The sequence below is a fragment of the Sinocyclocheilus anshuiensis genome, unplaced genomic scaffold (genome assembly GCF_001515605.1).
Source record: "Sinocyclocheilus anshuiensis isolate Anshui unplaced genomic scaffold, SAMN03320099.WGS_v1.1 scaffold1425, whole genome shotgun sequence".
Taxonomy (NCBI): domain Eukaryota; kingdom Metazoa; phylum Chordata; class Actinopteri; order Cypriniformes; family Cyprinidae; genus Sinocyclocheilus; species Sinocyclocheilus anshuiensis.
Window position 1 is genome coordinate 85,377 of NW_015551044.1, and position 7,446 is coordinate 92,822.

At 32.0% G+C, this 7,446-nt stretch overlaps 1 protein-coding gene across 1 annotated transcript in view; it reads right to left on the reverse strand.

Annotated features, from left to right (window-relative positions):
* Window positions 1–7,239, reverse strand: part of LOC107661614 (phospholipid-transporting ATPase IC-like) — a 42,117-nt gene extending 34,878 nt beyond the window's left edge. Inside the window, exon 1 of the mRNA XM_016451279.1 lies at window positions 6,991–7,239. The gene's annotated coding sequence lies outside the window, so the exon portion shown is untranslated. The remainder of the gene's footprint in view (window positions 1–6,990) is intronic.
* Between the last annotated feature and the right edge of the window lie 207 nt (window positions 7,240–7,446).

Consider the following 7,446-nt stretch of genomic DNA (forward strand, 5'->3'; position numbering starts at 1 on the left):
TATACAAAAATTGCTAGCAAATTTCACAATCAATTACAAAGAAACAACAAGGAGTAAAATTAGATTAAACATGAATTTTTGAAATTGTATTTTCTTGCAAAATATATGCAATAATGTCTGTTTTATTTACAAAAAGTATTAGCTCTTCCTTGGGTCATTTCTAAAACATCTACGAACAATGCTAATAATATATAATGATCTAAATTCTTGTGCGAATCCTGAGAAAAAGTGTGCATCTATTTAATTTTAGCAATTTTGCAACTAAACACTATCATTCACCTTGTTTTCTAGATATTGACATTAGTGTCAGGCATTTACAAATTCATATAAATAGACCACTTACTGAGAATTAAAAGAAATCACTTTTTTCTACTTTTAAAATTTCTTTTTTTTTTTCCATTTCAACATTACATAATTGGCTTCATTCATGAAGTCCAGGCAGAACAAATTTGGCTAAATTGTTCATAAATCTAGTCCTGTGTAAACGGTCACATGGTTTTATAAATACTTTACACAAATTCAGTATTCATTCAATATGGCAAGTGTATAAATAATAGTCTCGCTTTCTGGTTGAAAAAGCCAATCACATTGATAAAGTTGGTTTCCTCTTGAAAGTGCATGAACATTAACTGAACCAGCATGAAAAATGCAGTGTGTTTTGAGTCAGTGGCTTCAAAACAAGTATCACTTGTTCATTTATCAAAACTGTAATGTTTTGTTAAGTTGTTAATGTTTAAGTTAAAGACATCTGAGTGTAAAAACATTGGTGTTTGAAAATGTAAAGGTTTGTCGGCAAATACCATTTAATATAGACATTGTGGCTGAAAAACCTTGAATTTTACCTTCTACAAGTGAAAACAGCCTTCAAAATGATGCAATTTACAGTCGAATTTTTGAATTAACTGATGAAATGCTTCCAATATCTACTTGCATTTGATCTTGTCACTCGTCTTCTCTTTTTTGGGTTGAAAATTGCACGTTTCTCCGTTTTTTTCAGTGCATGGTTATTTAAAGAACAACCGTAAGAGTCTTTAAAAGGTCTTAATCTTAATCAAATGAAGCTTTGTTCTGCTCCACGTTTCTCCGTTAACAGTCACTCATCAGTATAAACTCAGTTTAATATTTGTCTACGAAAGCAGCAGAGCTGTAAACGTGCCAAGGGCTCGATCTGATTCAAGACTTTTCTGTCAGATCTTCGTGAACGTGATGATGGGTGTTCTGACAGGACGATGCACTTTAAAGAAATAAGTTTTGCTAGATGCATTGGTGCATGCATGCATGAATCACATTGCAAAGCAGTGTGGTAAAGCGAGGAGGTTTTGGTGGTGTGTGTTGGACTTTAGTTTTGTCAGGGTGAATTTTAAGCTTCAGAAATGAAACATTGCAGATTAAATGCGGAGTAAATTAAGAAAATGTTCCTGGTTCTCAGACGAAATATTCCTCACAAAAATACTTTCTGGATTGTTTCTTTTCGTGACTATTCTGTGTATATTTGAATGCACATGATGACACGTTCAGGTTAAATGTGTTTTGGAGTCTCACTCATGTTTCTGTTCAGGTTGCGCTAGTAAAATCTTCTCTCCCTCCAACACAACACAAGCAAATCACTCACCAGAACTGGAAGGCCACTGCTCCAGGATTTGAATTTCCTGACTTGTAAAGCAAATGGGTGAGAATTTGAATCCAGTGAATTGCAAAACTGATTTGCACAAGGCATCTTGGGAAAGTACGAGTCACTCTTCTTAAAGCCATGCGACGTGTCACATGCTCTTCCAAAAGTGTGTGTTTAATCACAGTAACGTTTTAGATAAGTATATTTTTAAATAAATGGAAATTCATTAGTTCATTACATCTATTAATTATCACAGCAATTGATTTGTAATATTTAGAACCAAGAATTTTACATGAAATATTTGTGTATTTTGCTGTACAGCTCTTATCTCGTTAACATATTTTAAATTACCAATAACATTATCTATGATTCCACCCACATATTTTTAAGTAAAATTAGGTATATTGCATTGAAAAATCCTGGATGGAAATTCCAAGACATACATAACATCTTTTAAATGTGCATAAAATATAAATGTGAAAAAAATAAAAATACGAATAAATTTCTGGATGCAGAACAGGCTTCCTAGGTTGCAACATATTGTTATTATTTTATTACTGATATTTAACAGCAGTTTTGCAGGAAGTGAAGATTTGATATCTTATGCAATATTGCAGTTTAATTTGCAAACACACACTGAAAAGCAATTAGTGCAGAAACAATTTCGCACAAAAATTGCTGGTAAATTTATTACAAAGAAACAGCAAGAAGTAACATTAAATTAAACATGAAATTGAGGTAGAAAGACTGAAATTGTATTTTCTTGCAAAATATACACAATAATGTCTGTTTTATTTACAAAAATCATGTTTTATAGAGTATTAGCTCTTCCTTGGGTCATTTCTAAAACAGTTACCAACAACGCTAGCAATATGTAATGATCCAAATTCTTGAGTGAATTCTGAGAAAAAGCGTGCAACATAAAGATCTATTTAATTTTAGCAGTTTTGCAACTAAACTCTATCATTGACCTTGTTTTCTATACATTGACATTAGCATCAGGCATTTACAAATCTATATAATTTGATCAAATAATGAGCAACAGAGAGGAAAAAAAAAAAAGAAAAAAAAAAGAAATCACACTTTTTTTATTTTTTATTTTAAAATTTCACGTTTCATATGTTACTTTCTATTGCTTTTGAATTTTATTAGCAATTTCTGAGTGAAAATTGTTTATACACGGTTTTTTTTTTCAGTGCAATTTCAAAAATTTAGTGTGGGACTTGATATTATCAATCACAAAATTGATTGAATGGTGAAAAGACTTCACAATAACATGCATGGATGAATTGTGTATAATAAGATCAGGAACATGCATAAAGAAAGTAAGTAAAAATACATACAAATATATATATATATATATATATATACACACACACATATACATATATATACACACACACACACACATTCATATATTTACACACATATACATACATTATATATAATATAATACAGGTGCTCCTAGTATTAAAATGATAAGTCTCGGTTAGCCTAACAAAGTACACGTAGCAAGGTGTATATATATACACACACATATACATATATATATACACATACATACACATACACATGCACATATATATATATATACATTTTATGTTTAAAAATGACATTAATTTAGCAATATTAGACGTGCTACACTATAAAACCTGCTTGTCCGACTTGACATGAACACATGACGGAAAAAGTGACTTACACATATATATATATATATGCAAATAAATTTAAAATAAATAAACATGAAAATAAATAAATAACATGCGTTTATAAAATAAATAAGTACTGCAACATTTATATATACTATATATATATATATACACACACACATATACATATATATATATATATATATATAAACACAAGTCTGTCTTCTTCTTCTAAAGCACATTGTTTAGCAACACTCCGCAGAGGTGAACTTTTCCCACGTCTGCTTACAGAACACAATTGAGTCGTGTTACACTCCACTACATGTGCTTGGCCTCTCATGCCTGCTAGAGCACTATGGGTAACAGTATCCTCCATTAGAGAAAGACTAGAGGAGAGCAGAAACAGGAGATGGTGGAGATGTGCGGGGGTCTTCCGGGACGGACATCTAATCATGCATTAACCATGCACTTGATGTTGGACTCACAACTAACTAAACTACATCTGGAGTGGTTTCAATCATGCACATTTAACCTACAAATGAACTACAGGGAATTCAAGAATCACACCTGATGATGTCATTGAACGCAGCACTGGTCTGGATCTGTGAGACACTACTGCCGCAAAATAAAGTGGAGCGGTCTTGTATCAACCTCTTTTACAATAATCACTGCAAGTTATTGAACAACTACTGTATAAATAAATACATAAATGTACAAAACATACTGATCCGAGTTTATCATCTTATAGATAGATTCACTTAAAGCTTCTGCTAGGAAAAACAGGCCATTACATAGAAACAATCGATCTATCAACAAGATGAACACATAATTAAGTTTAGCAATCATTATACAAAAATATTTAAATCACAGAACGCCTCGAACAAATCAAGTATTTTATGCAAACAGTGCTATGGTGCAGGGTTATTATTGTCGACTAAACTTTGAAAAAGTTGTTAGTTGAAATAATATAATTTAAAACTGAAATAAAAAAATACCAAACTATACAGACATGAAAACAAAAAATAATGACAAAATCACACAAAGTGAAATGAAAATGAGGAATATTAATATAAAAACGTACTGAAATTTTATTGCTAAAAAATATAATATATCTACGATGCTAAAATAACATTGCTATTATTTATGCATCTTTTCTGCCAAATATTATTGTGTTCTGATTCTATATTTACTTGAATAATTGTATATAAAATCACAATTACATTATTTCATATTATTTTATTATAAGCATTATAATAAACTATAATATAATAGAAACTAAAGCTGAAATAAAAACTATTTACAAATATACAGACATTAAAAATAATTTTTAAAAAAAAGACACAACAAAAGTACTAAAGATTTAACTAAAATTTAAAATGAAAACGAGAAAAATAAATATAAAAACTTACTAAAATAGTATCTCTACATGTATCAAACATTTTATAAAAACTATCACCATTATATGGGTTAGTTAATGGCTGTAATTCTAAAAATAATTACAATTAAATGATCTCAATTACAATCTAAAATAGCATTTCTATATTACAGTAAATAATATAATACCAGAAAAAATTAAGCCTTTGGTGTTTTTCACACATGCTGTAAAAATGTTAGCATCATACTGGTTATCAGCCATAAAAATACTGATGCATGTGAAAACAGGTCATCTACCAATATATTAACCATTCTGACATGGTAAATTACTGTAGTTTAAACAGTAGCTCATGATGCTGGCAACATCAAAGTCATGGGTTTAAATCCCAGCAAATGCACAAACTGATTACATGTATACCTTGAATCCAAAGCATCTGCCAAATGCATAAATGTAAATGAGATGTTAAATGAGCAGGTGTGTTTATCTGCTGCGCCTCCAAAACGAACCTACAGATTGAAATTGTAATTCAAAGAGAAAGAAACCGCACCCACTCCATTTCACAATGTTTGCGGTCCTTCTGGACACAGAAGAAACCAGTTCTGTGAGTAATACGGCTCTTTACAGAACAGAGGAGGTTCAATTTAACCCACATACAGCAGAACAATATGCATTTCAGAAGAAGAACAACAGCAATCGAGTCCAAACACGTCCCACCGGTGCTGCTTTACACCCACCGTTCACTCATTCAGACTAACTTACAGTCTGCTTCTTGTGCATTTACACATGATTGTTTCTCAATGGCCCAACGTACAATACATTAAAACTGAAACTACTTCCTCTAAATTTACCCATCTGACTTTTACAAGCCTTTGCAATGACCTTTCGTTTTACAAAGGAACACATTGAATTAAACATGAAATCTTGAAGTAGAAATACTGAAACAGCTTTTTCTTGTAAAGCGGATGCTCTGATATTTACAACTTTGAAAATCATTTTTACAGTGTAGAAAAGAAATTATATTCACTATGGGATGTTCAGATCTTATTGTAATTCAGATTTTATTTTATTTCATTTACAGGTCTGGAAAATTCACTGAAATTTAAACCAATAAATCATTTTCGATTGCATTTCAAAAAGATATTTGTATTAAATAAATTATTATAAATGAGCATAACTACACTGAATAAAAAAAATGGTCTAGAAACTATTTTCGCTCGTAAATTGCTTGTATATTTCACAATTAATTACAAAGAAATGGCTATTAACTATTTTAGATTTTCCGAGACAACCCTGAAAACCCTGATTAATAATAACCAGAGGATATTAATATTACACGCATATGTTGCTCAAAAGATGTTAAAACTGATTCTGATTATAAAGTACATTTGGTATCACTTTAAGCATTATTATGTTTAAAAATGACATTAATTTAGCAATATTAGAAGTGCTACACTATAAAATCTGCTTGTCCGACTTGACATGAACACATGATGGAAAAAGTGACTTACAGAAAGACATGAAATGAACACCTCTGTCATGAATGACACAGAACTTTTGAGAAAAACAAGAGCTCTGATTTCTGACTGCAGGACAGTTGGAGGGGTTATTGCTCTCATAGACTCAAAACCCTCACGTTCAGCTAAAATGCACTTTATGTTTGGGGACCAAAAGTGCCTAACACATACACGTACAGACCAATAATAACCTGTTTTGAGGGGTCCTTTTAGGTTTAGGTTTAAATATGTAGAAATGCATGTAAAAATGAATAGCATTTATTCTTGTTTTTATAGCTGGGGTCTCAGAAACCTCAAACATAAGTAATGTTTTCCTATAAAGTATGTTTGGCAAGTCATTTTGTGCATAATCAGGATGGAACAATCAAAGCAAATAGTAAATATAGAGCACAAGTCAAGCAAAAACTGAAATTCTGCTTATAATTAGTATTCATGCATAAGAATAATATGACATTAAATGATTCTCCACACAGAGCCACATGTGGGTTTCAAAAACTAAAATAAAGGTTTGTTTAAAAAGCTTCATATCCCAAAGAACCTATAACGAAGCACCAAGTACTTGTTTAACCTCCAAAGAGCCACAGAGCAGAGTTCCTCAATAAAAAAGGGTTTTATACTAAATCTAAGAATCACTGAAGAAGATTTCTGAGAGTTTAAACGCATGCTCTAAAGATAAACAAGGAATAAGTCTTCAGAAACGCGCAGATGAGGAGGATTGTGGAGTTTCTCCGTCAAAACACACACAGGTAGAGGAACTCAGGTGTGACACACCTTCAACAACACCTTTAACAAGAACACAAACCCCTTAAAAGCGTCTTTTAAAAGCCAAACATGACTTACCGATCTCAAATCGACTTGTGTGACTCCTCTGAAGCTGTTCTATGCGTTTTATTGTTCCATGTTCGCTCCGTGCCAGAGTGGAAGAGCTGTTCTCTCTGTGTTATCAATCAATCCGACTGGAAAAACTGGTCCGACGAGGAGAAGCTTTACTCCTACAAACCCATGATACACACTCTGGGACGGAGGCTGTCTTTTCTCCTCTCTGAACGGACACACTTCACGAGCGCAGCGCATTCCTCGGCGATCACGTGACCGCTCAGGTAAGAAAGGTGTGACTCATTTTACAGTCAAATCATGAGGGGAAATTCTGCTTTTGTTGTTGTTTTTATCTCTGTGTCCTGGTATCGATATGGAGGGGGTGTCTCATAAATAATGGAATACTTGCTGTGCATGCAAGTCATTTTTATGCTTAATAGATACAATGTATATAATAGTTATTTTAGTAATATCATTTGT